A 16,983-nucleotide genomic window follows, 5' to 3' on the forward strand; every position below is an offset into this window, starting at 1 on the left:
AGACTGACAGGATTATCTGACAAAGGTTTTACAGCAATCAACATATAAACCACTGACCATCACTTACAAAGATGTCTGAAACAAATGAAACATTAGAATAGCTCAGCAAAGGAATATATACACAAAAACCTATATATCAAAATGGAATTTTACAACTGACACCACGGAAATACAAAGGATCCTAACAGATTAATAACTACATGCCAGTAAAATGGATGACCAGGAAAAAAATGGAAAAATTCCTAAACCAGAAAGAAATAGAAAATATGAATAAATGAATTACCAGAAATGAAATTAAATCAGTAATTTAACAACTTCCAACAGACAAAAGTCCATGACCAGATGGCTTCACAGGTGAATTCTAACAAATACTCTTCTAACAAATCTTCCTGACCCAGGGATCAAACCCAGGTCTCCTGCATTGCAGGCCGATGCTCTAACCTCTGAGCCACCAGGGAAGCCAACAAATACTCAGAGAAGAGTTAATGCCTATCCTTCTGAAACTATTCCAAAAAACTATACAGGAAGAAAAACTCATTCCAAACTCATTCTATGAGGCCAGCATCACCCTGATACCAAAAGCAGGCAAAGATGTCACACACAAAAAGAAAATGGCAGGCCAGCATCACTGATATGCAAAAATCCTCAACAAAATCTTAGCAAACAACTTTAATAATAAGATAAACACTGATCAAAAGGGGTCACACACCAGGATCAAGTGAGATTTATCCCAGGGATGAAAGAACAGTTCAGTATCAATAAATCAATCAATGACACACCATATTAACAGACTGAAGAATAAAACCATATGAGGAGGACTTCCCTGGTGGCTCAGTGGTAAAGAATCTGCCTGCCAATGCAGGAAACACGAGCTTGATCCCTGATCAGGAAGATCCCACATGCCAAGGAGGAACTAAGCCTGTGCTCTAGAGCCCAAGAGCCACCACTACTGAGCCCCTGAGCTCCAACTGCTGAAGCCTGTGCCACCCACAGCCTGTGCTCCACAAGAGAAGCCCCGTAAAGAGAAGCCCAGTGCACCACTAGCTACAGAGTAGCCACCACTCCCGGCAACTAGACAGAAAAAAAGCCTGCATAGCAACGAAGCCCCAGCACCGCCAAAAAGAAAATAAAGTTTATAAATAAATATATAAAAAAATAATTCAGCTAAAAATAAATCCACATGATCATCTCAATAGGTACAGAAAAAGCTTTTGACACAATTCAACATTGTTTCATGATAAAAACCCTCAAAGTGGGTATATGGTTACAGAGGGAATATACCTCAACACACAAAAGCCATACACAACAAGCCCACAGCTAACATCATAGTCAACAGTGAAAAGCTGAAAGCATCTCCTCTAAGATCAGGAACAAGACAAGGATACACTTACTCTCATCACTCAACATGGTTTATTCAACATAGTTTTCAAAGTCCTAGCCACAGAAGAGAAGAAAAAAATACAAGGATTCCAAACTGGAAAGGAGGAAGTAAAATTGTCACCGTTTACAGATGACATGCTATTAAATGCAGTAAATCCTGAAGATGCCAGCAGAAAACTACTGGAGCTCCTCATGAGTTCAGTGAAGTTGCAAGATGCTAAATTAATATACAGAAATCTACTGCATTTCTAAACACTAAAAACTATCAACATGGAAAACTACAGAAATTATCCCCTTCACAATCATATCAGAAGGAATGAAATACCTAGGAATAAATCTAACTCAACAAGGAGGTAAAATATTAATACTGAATTCAGAAAATTATAAGACCAGAAATTGAAGGTGACTCAAACAGATGTTTTTTGATTGGAAGAATAATGTTAAAATGACCATACTACACAAAGCAATCTATAGATTAAATACAATTCCTATCAAAATGACAATGGCATTTTTTACTGAACTAGAACAAATAAATTCTAAAATTCGTATGGAAACACAAAAGATCCTGCATTGTCAAAACAATCTTGAGAAAGAAAAACAAAACTAGAGGTTATCATTATCCCTGATTCCAAACCACATTATAAAACTGTAGGCATCAAAACAGACCTCTAGGATGGCAGAGTTGAAGGACATGGGCTCATCTTCTCCTGTGAGAACTCCAAAATTGCAACCAGCTGCTGAGCAACCATTGAAAGGAGAATATTGGATCCCACCAAAAAAAGATACCCCACATCCAAGGGCAAAGGAGAAGCCCCAACAAGATGGTAGGAGGGGCGAAATCACGTTTAGAATCAATCCCCATACTCACCAGAGATGCTCAGAGGGCTCAAACAAAACCTTGTGCGCACCAGGACCCAGAGACCCCACAAGAGACCGAGCCATGCCTTTGAGTGTTTGAGTGTCTCCTGCGGAGGCATGGGTCAACAGTGGCCTGTTGTGGGGACAGGGGCTCTGGCTGCAGCAGAACTGGGAGGCACAGCATGTGGGATAAGTCCTCTTGGAGGAGGTTGCCATTAGCCCAACCATAAAGCCATCGAGTGGAAAAGGCAATGGCACCCCACTCCAGTACTCTTGCCTGGATAATTCCTGGGACGGAGAAGCCTGGTAAGCTGCAGTCCATGGGGTCACAAAGAATCGGATACGACTGAGCAACTTCACTTTCACTTTTCACTTTCATGCACTGGAGAAGGAAATGGCAACCCACTCCAGTGTTCTTGCCTGGAGAATCCCAGGGACGGGGGAGCCTGGTGGGCTGCCGTCTAATGGGGTCGCAGAGTCGGACACGACTGAAGTGACTTAGCAGTAGCAGAGCCATCGAGCAGATGACCCACAAGCTGGAGAACCAAAGAAGTTCTCGCACTGTTGCAAAAGTTCTAAGGCCCAAAGCAGATTTCTCAACCTGGGGATCTGGCAAAGGGACTGAGAATCCCCAGGGAACTTGACTTTGAAGGCCAGTGGGATTTGATTACAGAACTTCCACAGGACTGGGGACAAAACTCTTGGAGGGTACAACAAAAACTTGTGTGCACCAGCACCCAGGAGAAAGGAGCAGCTATCACATAAGACTCTGAGCCAGACTTGCCTAGGAGTGTCCCAGAGTGTACGGCAGAGGCATGGGTCCACAGTGTCCTGCTGTGGGGTCACAGCACTGAAAGGGAGGGAACACAGTCCCACCCATCAGCAGAAAATTGGATTAAAGATTTACTGACCCGCCCATCACAGCAAGATCCAGATTCACCCACTGCCAGTCAGAAACCTTCCACAAGCCTCTTACCTTTATCCATCAGAGGGCAGACAGACTGAAAACCACAATCACAGAAAACTAACTCACTGATCACATGGATCACAGCCTTCTCTAACTCAATGATACTATGAGCCATGCCATGTAAGACCACCCAAGACAGACGGGTCATGGTGGAGAATTCTGACAAAACATGGTCCACTGGGAAGAGAATGGCAAACCACTTAAATATTCTTGCCTTGAGAACCCCATGAACAGCATGAAAAGGCAAAAAGGTATGACAGTGAAAGATGAACTCCCCAGGTTGGTAGGTGCCCAACTGTTACTGAAGAAGAGTGGGGAAATAGCTCCAGAAAGAGTGAAGAGCCAAAGTAAAAACAATGCCCACTTGCAGATGTGACTGGTGATGGAGGTAAAGTCCGATGCTACAAAGAACAATACTGCATCCATGAATCAAGGTAAACTGGAAGTGGTCAAACAGAAGATGGCAAGAGTGAACATTGACATTTTAGGAATCAGTGAACTAAAATGGACTGGAATAGACAAATTTAATTCAGATGACCATTATATCTACTGCTGTGGGCAAGAATCCCTTAGAAGAAATGGAGTAGCCCTCACACTAAAAAAAAAAAACTCTGAAATGAAGTACTTGGGTGCAATCTCAAAAACGACAGAATGATCTCGTTTTGTTTCCAAGGCAAAGCATTCAATATCACAGTAATCCAAGTCTATACCCCAACGACCAATGCCAAAGAAGCTGAGGTTGAATAGTTCTGTGAACACAAGGCCTTCCAGAACTAACACCAAAAAAAGATGTCCTTTTCATCAAAGGGGACTGGAATGCAAAAGTAGTTAGTTAAGAGGTACCTGGAGTAACAGGCAAGTTTGGCCTTGGAGTACAAAATGAAGCAGGGCAAAGGCTAACAGAGTTTTGCCAAGAGAACACACTGGTCATAGCAAACACTCACTTCCAACAACATAAGAGATGACTCTACACATGGACATCACCAGATGGTCATTACTGAAATCAGATTGATTATATTCTTTGCAGCCAAAGATGAAGAAGCTCTACAGAGTCAGCAAAAACAAGAGTGGGAGCTGATTGTGGCTCAGATCATGAACTCCTTATTGCAAAATACAGACTTAAATTGAAGAAAGTCCATGGGGTCACACAGAGTCGGACACGACTGAAGTGACTTAGCAGCAGCAGCAGTAGCAGGGAAAACCACTAGACCATTCAGAAATGACGTAAATCAAATTCCTTACGATTATACAGTAGAAATGACAAATAGATTCAAGGGATTAGATCTGATAGAGTGCCTGAAGAACTATGGATGGAGGTTGTAACACTGTATAGGAGGTGGTGATCAAAACCATCTCCAAGAAAAAGAAATGCAAACGGCAAAATGGTTGTCTGGGGAGGCCTTACAAATAGCTGAGAAAAGAAGAGAAGCTAAAGGCAAAGGAGAAAAGGAAAGATATACCCATCTGAATGCAGAGTTCCAAAGAGCAAGGAGAGATAAAAGAGCCTTCCTAAGTGAATAGAGGAAAACAATAGAATGGGAAAGACTAGAGATCTCTTCAACAAAATTAGAAATATCAAGAAAACATTTCATGCAAAGATGGGCACAATAAAGGACAGAAACTGTATGGACCTAAAAGAAGCAGAAGAGATTAAGAAGAGGTGGCAAGAAGAACTGTACAAAAAAGAGCTTCACGACCCAGATAACCACGACAGTGTGATCACTCATCTAGAGCCAGACATCCTGGAATGTGAAATCAAGTGGGCCTTAGGAAGCATCGCTATGAACAAAGCTAGTGGAGGTGATGGAATTCCAGTTGAGCTAGTTCAAATCCTAAAAGATGATGCTGTGAAAGTGCTGCACTCAATACGTCGGAAATTTGGAAAACAGAGCAGTGGCCACAGGACTGGAAAAGGTCATTCATTCATTCAATTCATTCATTCATTCAAAGGTCATTCATTCCAATCCCAAAGAAACGCAATAATAAAGAATGTTCAAACTATTGCAAAATTGCACTCATCTCACACGCTAGTAAAGTAATGCTCAAAATTCTCCAATCCAGGCTTCAGCAATACGCGGCTGTGAACTTCCAGATGTTCAAGGTGGTTTTAGAAAAGGAAGAGGAAGCAGAGATCAAATTGCCAACAACTGCCGGCAAGAAAAGCAAGAGAAATTCCAGAAAACAACTACTTCTGCTTCATTGACTATGCTAAATCTTTTGACTGTGTTCACTTCAGTTCAGTCGCTCAGTCATGTCCAACTCTTTGCAACCCCACGGACTGCAGCATGCCAGGCCTCCCTGTCCATCGCCTGGAGTTTACTCAAACTCATGTCCATTGAGTCAGTGATGCCATCCAACCATCTCATCCTCTGACTGTGTAGATCACAACAAACTCTGGAAAATTCTTAAAGAGATGGGAATACCAGACCACCTCAACTGCCTCCTGAGATATCTGTATGCAGGTTAAGAAGCAACAGTTAGAATCAGACATGGAACAATGGACTGGTTCAAAATTGGGGAACGAGTACATTAGGGCTGCATATCATCACCATGCTTATTTAACTTATATTCAGAGAACATCATGCGAAATGCCAGGCTGGATGAAGCACAAGCTGGAATCAAGATTGCCAGGCAAAATATCAATAACCTCAGAAATGCAGATGACACTATCCTTGTAGCAGAAAGCAAAGAGGAAGTAAAGAACCTCTTGAAAAAAGTGAAAGAGGAGAGTGAAAAAGGTGGCTTAAAACTCAACTTTCGAAAAACTAAGATCATGGCAACTGGTCCCATCACTTCATGGCAAACAGATGGGGAAACAGTGGAAACAGTGAGACTTTATCTTCCTGGGTTCCAAAACTGCTGCAGATGGTGGCTGCAGCCATGAAATGAAAAGAAAAGCTCCTTGGAAGAAAAGTCATGACCAACCTAGATAGCATATTCAAAAGCAGAGACATTACTTTGCCAACAAAGGTTCATCTAGTCAAGGCTATGGTTTTTCTTGTGGTCATGTATGGATGTGAGAATTGGACCATAAAGAAAGCTGAGTGCCGAAGAATTGATGCTTTTGAACTGTGGTGTTGGAGAAGACTCTTGAGAGTCTCTTGGACTGCAAGGGGATCAATCCAGTCCATCCTAAAGGAAATCTATCCTGAATATTCACTGGAAGGACTGAAACTGAAGCTCCAATACTTTGACCACCTGATGCACTGACTCTGAGAAAGATTGAAGGCAGAAGGAGAAGGGGACAAGAGAGGATGAGGTGGTTGGATGGCATCACCGGCTCAATGGACATGAGTTTGAGCAAGCTCCAGGAGATGGTGAAGGACAGGGAAGCTTGGTGTGCTGCAGTCCAGGGGGTTGAAAAGAGTCAGATACAACTGAGCGACTGAACGTCAACAACAGATGTGTAAAATGGATAGCTAGTAGGAACCTGCTATAAACTACAGGAAGCTGAGCTCTGTGATGGCCTAAATGGGTGGGAAAGAGGTGAGGAGGAGCGAAGTCCAGGAGGGTCTGGATGTATGTACACATATAGCTGATTCACTTTATTGTACAGAAGAAACTACACAACATTGTAAAGCAATTATAATCCAATAAAAAGAAGATATTCAAATATTAAAAAAGAAACTTTTTAAAGAGGTTCTCAGTGACATATCAAGGGCGAAAATGTTGTAACAAGTGTGGCTTACACTACTTCAGAAAAAATAAATATATTAACATGTTAATAATCTGTTAAGTCTAGGTTTAAGTGCTTAAGTATCTTAAGTTTAAGTACTTGATACCTTAAGATAATTTGTCTTAAGTATCACACAACAAATTTTTTTAATTCCCAAAATGTATGTAGAATCTTCAAATCTAAGAATCTATTTCTAACATTGAAGACAGGTCTTTTAAGTAGAAAAATAACATACATATGCTAAAATTCGGGTATACACCTCCTCCTGAAAGGTTAAAAGACCTATATGCTTTAATACCCATCCTGCAAGATGGCAACCTGCATATTCTCACCTGAAATTAAAGCCAAAATAATTTATATATTTCTACCAATTTTAGAATGTAAGGGGGAAAAATATCCAAAATTTAGACGTAACTTTTTAGAACCAAAAGTTAAAGTCTTTGAACTTTCATTTCTTAACATATATATATATATATACATATTTCAGAAAAAGGTCATTATCAACCATCTCTAAAGATCATAACATGAATCTACTTATGATATCTGAAAAATCAGTCTCCTTTTCAAAATACTAGGGGTCAAATGGATAACAAACCAAAGATTAGGGAAATATGAAGAAAAAATGGGAAGTTATTAATATAATCTTAGTGGATTGTCAAGAACTCAAAATGTATTCTCTAGTGCTGTAAATTCCTCCAGTCTAAGCAACCTGCTTACAGTTTTCATTGTACCTGCTTTTCTACATGGCAGGTACCATCCCTTTTCCAGGGGCACAGGGACTAGTGGGAAAGATGACATTAATATCTCCTTTAACTTATGGAGTCACAAACAAATGTTCTACAGGAATAGCTTCCTTCCTCAACTCCCTATAAAAATGCTCTTTTCTATACTTTTCCTGCATTCTGTACTCAAGTTAGTATAATGATTTACTCTACCTGGTCAAGGTGGTCTTCAAGTATAAATGGTAAACATTCTCAAACATGAGTACTCCATGAGCTCCTCTTGGGGGAAGAAATGAAAGCTACCTGATGACAACATCTAATCAACCAAGCAATAAATAGAGATGATTTAGTAAAAAGATTATAGCAATATCCAAGTCAGAAGATAGTAAATCAATATATACTTAGTATCATCAGACCTTTAAAAATTTTCCTCAAATGTGTGCTAAATGCTATCTTATTACCGTCTTATGTTTTCTGATAATTAATGATGCTTAACATCTCCATATTATTAACATTAGTAGTATGTATCGCCTCTTCTGTAATATGTCCATTCATATCTTTTGTCTTATTCCCTTACTGATTGATTGACTGCCGCCCCCATGGCATATGGGATCTTAGTTCCCAACCAAGGATTGAAACCACACCCCTTGCACTGGACCAGCAGGGAAGTCCCATTTGTCCACTTTTCTCTTGGTGTATTTACATTTTTTACTGGTTTAAGGACTTTTTTATTCTTAGTACAAATTGTTTGCAGGTTGTGTGACTTCTCTCTTCTCAGAGTCTATGATTTATCTTTCTACATTCTTTACAGCATCTCTTTGATAAAGTTCTTCATTATTTTTTACGGTAAAAAACACAACATGAACTCTACCTTAACAAACTTTTAAGTGTACAATACAGCACTGCTAACCATATGCACATTATTTTACACATTCCTAGAACTTTTCCATCTTGTGACTGAAATTCTATACTCATTACTAACAACTCTTTCCCCTTTTCTTCAGTCCCTGGCAACCACCATTCCACTTTAATCTTCTAAGAATATGACTACTTCAGAACCTTCTATGATTAGAATCATGAAGTGCTGCTCCTTCTATGACTGGCTTATTCTGCCCAGTATAATGCCCTCAAAGGTCATTCATGTTGCAGCATCTGACAGGATTTCCCTCTTTCAGGAGGAGTATATGATATCCTATCGTATGTATATACCACATTTTAATATCCATTTCCCCATCAAGGGACATCTACGTTGTTTCCACCTCTGGAACTGTGCAGATGGCTACAATGAACACAGGAGTACAAATCTCAACATCTTGATTTCAGTTCTTCTAGATAAATATCCAGAAGAGGGACTGCTAGATCATATAGCTATTCTATTTTAAATTTTTTGAGCATCTCTACACTGTTTTCCATAGTATATCATTCTACATTCCCACCAACAAAGCACAGGGTTCTGATTTCTCCACAGCCTCACTAGCACTTGTTTGGTTGTTTAACTATGGCCATCATAACAAGTATAGGGAAGACTAGAGATCTCCAAGAAAATTAGAGATACGAAGGGAACATTTCATGAAAAGATGGGCACAATAAAGGACAGAAATGGTATGGCCCTAGCAGAAGCGATTAAGAAGAGGTGGCAGGAATACACAGAACTATACAAAAAAGCCCTTAATGACCCAGACAATCACGATGGTGTGGTCATTCACCTAGGACATCCTGGAGTGTAAAGTCAAGTGGGCCTTAGGAAGCATTATTAAGAACAAAGCTAGTGGAGGTGATGGACTTCCAGCTGAGCTATTTCAAATCCTAAAGGATGATACTGTGAAAGTGCTGCACTCAATATGCCAGGAAATTTGGAAAACTCAGCAATGGCCACAGGACTGGAAAAGGTCAGTTCTCAATCCAATCCCACAGAAGGGCAATGCCAAATAATAGTTCAAACTACCACACTACTGTACTCATTTCACATGCTAACAAGGTAACACTCAAAATCCTTCAAGGTAGGCTTCAACAGAACGTGAACCGAGAATTTCCAGGCATACAAGCTAGATTTAGAAAAGGCAGAGGAATCAGAGATCAAATTGCCAACATCTGCTGGATCATAGAAAAAGCAAGGGAATTTCAGAAAAACATCTACTTCTGCTTCATTGACTATGCGAAAGCCTTCGACTGTGCGTATCACAACAAACTGTGGTAAATTCTTAAAGACATGGGAATACCAGACTACCTTTCCTGCCTCCTGAGAAACCTGAATGCAGGTCAAGAAGCAACAGTCAGAAACGGATACATGGAACATAGGACTGGTTCAAAATTGGAAAGGAATGTGTCAAGGCTGTATACTGTCACCCTGCTTATTTAACTTACATGCAGAGTACATCATGTGAAATACTGGGCTGGATGAATCACAAGGTAGAAACAAGATTGCCAGGAGAAACAGCAATAACCTCACATATGCAGATGCACCTTAATGGCAGACAGCGAAGAGGACCTAAAGAGCCTCCTCATGAAGGTGAAAGAGGAGAATGAAAAAGCTGGCTTGAAACTCACCATTCAAAAAACTAAGATCACGGCATCCGGTCCCACCACCTCATGGCAAGTCGATGGGGAAACAATGGAAACAATGACAGACTATTTTCTTGGGCACCAAAATCACTGCAGATGGTGACTGCAGCCTTGAAATGAAAAGACGTTTGCTCCTTGAAGAAAAGCTATGACAAACTTGGCATATTAAAAAGCAGAGACATCACTTTGTCAACAAAGGTCCAAATAGTCAAAGCTATGGCTTTTCCAGTAGTCATGTACAGATGTGATGTGAGAGTTGGACCATAAAGAAGGCTGAGCACTGAAGTATTGATGCTTTCAAACTATGGTGCTGGAGAAGACTCTTGAGAGTCCCTTGGACAGCAAGGAGATCAAACCAGTCAATCCTAAAGGAAATCAGCCCTGAATATTCATTGGAAGGAATGATGCTGAAGCTGAAGCTCTAATATTTTGGCCATCTGATGCAAAGAGCCAATTCACTGGAAAAGACCCTAATCCTGGGAACGACTGAAGGCAGGAGAAGAGGAAGACAGAGGATGAGATAGTTGGATGGACGATGGACTGACTCAGTGCATGGACCCAGTGGACATGAATTTAAGTAAACTCCTGGAGATAGTGAAGGACAGGGAAGCCTGACATGCTGCAGTCCATGGGCTTGCAAAGCTGGACATGACTGAGAGACTGAACAAGAGTATCAAGTGATAACCTTAGGATTTTGATTTCATCTGCTTGATGATTAGTCACACTCAGTGTCTTTTCACATACTGTTGGTCATTTGTAACTCATCTTTGAAAAATGTTTATTAAGGTCTTCTATCCATTTTTAAATCAAATTACTTGTTTTTTTTTTGAAAATCCAACAAAGTTAGCCTAGATACCCCAACAAACATGATAAGCTACATAGTAACATGTTTATAATATTTACTGTACAAATAATGCATACATAAAACATAAACACAAAAAATAAAGGAAATATTTTTAATCTTATAGTACAGAACCCTGTAAAGTACATAGTGCAACAGCTGGCATACAGGGCCTGGCATGTGAGTTTGCATCTTTGCAAATTCACAACCTGAAGGTTCGTATGTAGAGGACTCACTGTGCGTGGTTACTGCCATGGCTGGAGCACTGCACGTGGATGTGTGTGGCTGCACACCGCCATGTTTATTCCTCCTCTTCTGCACCTGCTGCTCCCTCTGCCCGAACTCCTTCTGCCCCTCACCTGCCTCCCCCGACCCCACAGGGCCTTGGCCCAAAGAGGTCTGTCCTGACCAAACTGCACGAAACCATACCCCCACTGCAGGCCCCTCCACTGCCTGACTGTGCTTTTAAAATGCCTGCGATCCCGTGACATGTAATATACTTGTTTTGTGTGTGTGTGTGTGTTATGCGTCTGTCCCAATAGAAAGTAAACTGTTTGGGGGCAGGACTTGGTTTATTTTGTTTTATACTCAATCTCCAAAAGCTCCATTTGACACCAAGAAGAGGTCCCCCATATAAATACAGCCCACACTGTTTTTGAATTGCAAGAGAGTCAGGGATTGCCTTATTCTGTACTGTAAAAACAGTTGGTGGGTTCTCCCTAATTCATTTATTTTTTAATTTGTGGTCTTAATTGTAGACCAACATTCCAATTCAGAAGCATAATAAAGTCTTCATATGATGGGGAATAATTCAACTCTAACAAAAATTCTATCCAATAACATTAGAGATTAACTAAGGACATAAAATATAAATGTTGGATTTTATGGAGCCTTAGATATTTCTGATCACTTCTGATAAACATCCCTCAGGGAATTTAACAACTGGATTGTAGGAGTTTTCCTCCTGTGTCTCAGCCTCTCCAAGCCTTGTAAGGATTACTGAACAATGATGTAGTAGATAGCACTTTTCAATACTTACTTTGAGATAGACACTCTTAAATGCTTTCTGTATATTAATCGTTACTTATCTCCCTTTTTAAAAATTTTTATTGGAGTATGGTTTTTATCGTCTCTTAATCATCAGCCATTCTGGGAGGTAGGTTCATTTTACAGATGAACAGCTGAGGTGCCGCAAGGTGAAGCATTTGCACAGCAGCTGGGGCCTCCCAGGTGGCGCTAATGGCAAAGAACCCACCTAAGAGGCAGGAGACCTAAGAGGCCTAAGTTCTATCCTTGGGTCAGGAAGGTGCCCTGGAGGAGGGCATGGCAACCACTCCAGTATTCTTTCCTGGGGAATCCCATGGACAGAGGGGCCTGCTGGGCTCCAAGGGCTGCAAAGAGTCAGACATGACTGAAGCGACTTAGCACAGCAATTAAATGGCGAGGCCAGTCTGAGCCCAGAGCCTGGCCTCTTAAACCCTTGAGACGTGAACTCTTCCCCCATCCCCACCACCCAACCACCCTGTGAGGTGAGCATCTCCTCTCCACAAACAGGGTGGGGATCACGGCATGACACCAGTTCACCCGAACGAAGAGAGTGAACAGAATGCCTCCTTCAGGGATCTTACAGTTTCCAATTTCCTTGAAAGCGTAACTGGCTGACATTTTCTTTTGCCTCACGGCTTTCCTCAACAGAGAATTAAAGCCTTTGGCTTAGGTTCATTGGAGGCTGCCTTACTGCAGAGTGGACCAGGTTAGAATGAGAACTGATTTCGTGGTTGAGCGATTTCACTCAGGCCATCCAGTGGTATTTCCACACTCACCGCTATCATTTCTGAGAAGATGACCGATAAGGCCGGCTGGAGCGCCCCATTGGCAATGGCACACAGGGTTCCCACCACTAAGTAGGGCCACTCTGTCTTGTTCAGTTTCAGCATCTTCAGAAAAGACACTGGTGGCACAGATTTGTCTTAGAACACACACACATCAAGACAGACAGGCAGCAACATCACAGGCACCGGAGTGTGGACCCAGAGAGGGCCTGGCCTGCCCTCCAGGAACTTACATATTGGGCGGAGGAAATGACTAGGCCACAGCAGACCACGGGAGGGTCAGACAGGATGTGACAAGATGTCAACTATGTCCCTGTCAATCCTAAAGGAAATCAACCCTGAATATTCAGTGGAAGGACTGAAGCTAAAGCTCCAATACTTTGACCACCTGATGCGAAGAGTCTACTCATTGGAAAAGACCCTGATGCTGGGAAAGATTGGAGGCAGGAGGAGAAGGGGACGACAGACGATGAGATGGTTGGATGGCATTGCTGACTTAATGGATATGCATTTGAGCAAAGTCCAGAAGATAGTGAGCGACAGGGGAGCCTAGCGTGCTGGAGTCCACAGGGTTGCAAAGAGATGGACGTGACCGAGTGACTGAACGGCAGCAAATGGACTGCACAGTCTGAGCTGGGGGAGTCCATCACCCGAGAAGCAGTCCTCACAGTGTGACCAGCCTCTCCCTATCCCAGCCTCAGCAATGAGCGGAGGCAGGATCTGGGCACCAGATGCCCTAAAATTCAAGTCATGATGTTGGGGTCACACAAGGTAAGACCCACGAATAGACCGGTTAGGCGTCCTCACCAACACAAGACACTGTGATTCATCTGAGGACCTGGGCCTGGTCTCCTCAGCCCAGAACCCTGCTTCACATCTTATCCTTGTCATATCCTAACTCACAAAACTAAAGTACCCACGCGCTTTTCTTTCACCACTACTAACGGTAGGGCAAACTAACTTTACTCTGCATTCCCTACAGACTTCTGCTTCATAGCTTGTTTTGTGACTTTCCCCCCATTTGTTTACACATCTCTGTGACTTTGTTTTAAGATGTCTTGGCTCATGTCTTGGCTTTCACTATGGCTCAGATGGAAAAGACTCTGCCTGCAATGCAGGAGACCCAGGTTTGATCCCTGGATTAGGAAGATCCCCTGCAGAAGGATATGGCAACCCACTCCAGTAATTCTTGCTTGGAAATCCCATGATCAGAGGAGCCTGGTAGGTTACAGTCTGTGGGGTCACAAAGAGTTGGATACAACTGAGAGACTAACTGAATGACCAACACTTTATCTCCTTAGAAACGGCCCAATGCCTGGCACATACCAGCTTCTTTGGTCAAACATGAGGGATTTAAGTCACATAAAGGAGAATATTCTAGGGAATTCCTTGGCAGTCCAGTGGTTAAGACTCTCTCAACACCTTCACTGCCAAGGGCCCCGTGTTCAATCCCTGGTCAGGGAACTAAGATTGCACAGGCTGTGTGGGGTGCCCAAAAATAAAAATAAAAAGGAGAATATTCTGATTACAGAGGTGGTTTCACAGTAAACTAGATACCACGTGTGCCTATGGAAACCCATGGCCTTACAGTTATCTAAATAGGTCACGTTTGTGTCCCTATAAAATAGAGAACATGAGAATAGCTTCTATTCAGCCCTTTGCTTTCAAACCACCCCTCTCCTCTGCATTTTAGGGGCTTTTTTCCTCCCTAGTTAGCACTATCTTTTAGACCTGGCCTCCAGGCTGATAAAGGAGCTCAGGCTGCTTTTCACAAGCAAACAGTCCTTCTAATCAGATTTAATCTCCCCCTCTCACTGGGCACACCATTTATCCCTCTATGATGGCACCAAGGACAGCCGTATTAATTGTGGCATTTTCTGCCTACCCCTCTTTGCATTTCTCCAAGAGAAGTGCTCCTCTAAAATACCAGACTCTAAAGATGTAACAGTGTAACTATCCAGACAGAAAATGAGAAGCAAAAAGGGAGAAACTGTTTATCTTACTTACAATAATATTGCACCACAATAATACAATGTTATTCTCTTTCCATAAATACACCAAGATTGAGACTGCTAAAAGAGCCCTTCTTACCTCTGCAGTGAATAACATCGTGGGCAGGAAAAACAGACGCAATGAACTCTCAGGAGGATCAGTTTCTTCAGACCTACACAAGAGGTAAAATACACTCAGCTTTTATTAACTGTTGTTTAGTTGCTAAGGCAAGTCTAACTCTTTTGTGACCCCCTGGACTGGATGTAGTCCACCAGGCTCCTCTGTCCATGGGAGTATCCAGGTAAGAATACTGGAGTGGGTACGTTTTCCCTTCTCCACGGGATCTTCCCAACCCAGGGATCGAACCCACGTCTCCTGCATTGCAGGCAGATTCTTTACCAGCTGAACCACAAGGGAAGCACAAAAATACTGGAGTGGGTACCCTATCCCTTCTCCAGGGGATCTTCCTGACCCAGGAATCGAGCCAGGGTCTCCTGCATTGCAGGCAGATTCTTTACCAACAGAGTTATCAGGGAATAACATCAAAATACACTCCTAAATCGTTTCTTAAAATCATAAAATATCTTTTCTTGGAATGTGTTCCCTTTCTATTATAAAAGCTTCTGTTAACTTGAATTAATATCATCCCAGTTACTTCTCTTGAGGTCCTTTGCCTTTTGTACTGTAAACATGTGATTTGTGTAAAAATTTGTATTATAAAGTGTAAGATGTTGATCTAAAAAAAAAAATCCCAAGGTTTCAGGTGAGAAATATTAAAGAATGTACACTTTGGCTATTTCTGGTTATTTTGTCCTGTTTCCTAGTAAGAAAATTCCAGTTTTACTCAGGGTAGCAATGCATATAGCAAAAACGTTCAGTTTTCTACTCTCCCTTGTAGCTAAGTATGGGCATGTGATTAAGTTATGGCCAATGACATAGTTTTTTTTTTTTTTTTTTTTTAAGTATTGTATGAGATGTCTGGAAAATCTTTGTTTTTTCTTGCTGCTTGGAACATAGATGTGATGGCTGGAGCTTCTGGAGTCATTTTAGATTATTGAGAATGAAAGCTACATGCCAGGATAACGAGAATAAGTATGAAACGAGCCTGAGTCCATGGTAACCATGGTGGAGTTACCATTGTAACCCTGGGTTTCTCACCTCTAAGCTTTTTTTTTTTTTTTAATGTGAAAGAGAAATAAAAGCTTATTTTTCTTAAACTGATATTACTCTGGGTTTCCTAGCATAGACAATCAAAAGTAATCCTACATAATAGATTATGCAAATATTAGAGCCTCTTGCTTTAGACCAGCCTTGTATTACTCTGGATCTCAAAAATGAATGGAATATCTTGTTTTAATTTTAAGCATCTAAGCACAAAGGCTATGTTTTGGGATCCCTTTGCATTGAAAATTCATTGTTAATTGGAATTGATTTCAATTTTTGATAAGTACAATTAATGTTGAATATTCCCTTCTTTTAATAAGCGTATGGCTCATGGTGGGAATCTTCTGTGGCTACAATGTACTTGCAAGGCTATGGACTTCACCAGCAAAACTAAACAATGAAAGATAATTGAAAAACAACTTACAAGTTCACTGGTTTCCACATCAAAGCCATTTTGATACTGTCAGGAACTCCTCAGGCTTTTATGAAGAGAACACCTAACTATGGGATGAGTCAAACACACAGCAGGCCATTGATCAGCGACTTTAAATTCTTCTGACTGGAGCTGGTTTCCTGAAATCTGGAAGAACAAAATGCTGAGCTGTGTGTCCAGATGGATGTAACCTTCAGGTTTAGAACCAGTAACTATCATTTGTCAGGCATCTATTTTGTGTTAGGTGCTTTTCAAAACAAAAAAATGATATAACAGCTTTATTGACACAAAATTCACATATCATGAAATTCACCCTTTTAAAGTGCTTTTTTCTAGTATATTCAGGTGGTGCTCATCACTATGAACAAAACTAGTGGAGGTGATGGAATTCCAGTTGAGCTATTTCAAATCCTAAAAGATGATGCTATGAAAGTGCTGCACTCAATATGCCAGCAAATGTGGAGAACTCAGCAGTGGCCACAGGACTGGAAAAGGTCAGTTTTCATTCCAATCCCAAAGAAAGGCAATGCCAAAGAATGCTCAAACTATGGCACAA

General features: G+C 41.4%; 1 long non-coding RNA gene across 1 annotated transcript in view; it reads right to left on the reverse strand.

Annotated features, from left to right (window-relative positions):
• The window catches only part of LOC104988956, a 28,164-nt gene that overhangs the window by 8,750 nt on the left and 2,431 nt on the right, over window positions 1–16,983 (reverse strand). Inside the window, exon 2 of the long non-coding RNA XR_825307.1 lies at window positions 16,419–16,574. This is a non-coding gene — a long non-coding RNA (uncharacterized LOC104988956). The remainder of the gene's footprint in view (window positions 1–16,418; window positions 16,575–16,983) is intronic.

The sequence above is a fragment of the Bison bison genome, unplaced genomic scaffold, assembly GCF_000754665.1.
Source record: "Bison bison bison isolate TAMUID 2011002044 unplaced genomic scaffold, Bison_UMD1.0 scf7180017846629, whole genome shotgun sequence".
Taxonomy (NCBI): domain Eukaryota; kingdom Metazoa; phylum Chordata; class Mammalia; order Artiodactyla; family Bovidae; genus Bison; species Bison bison.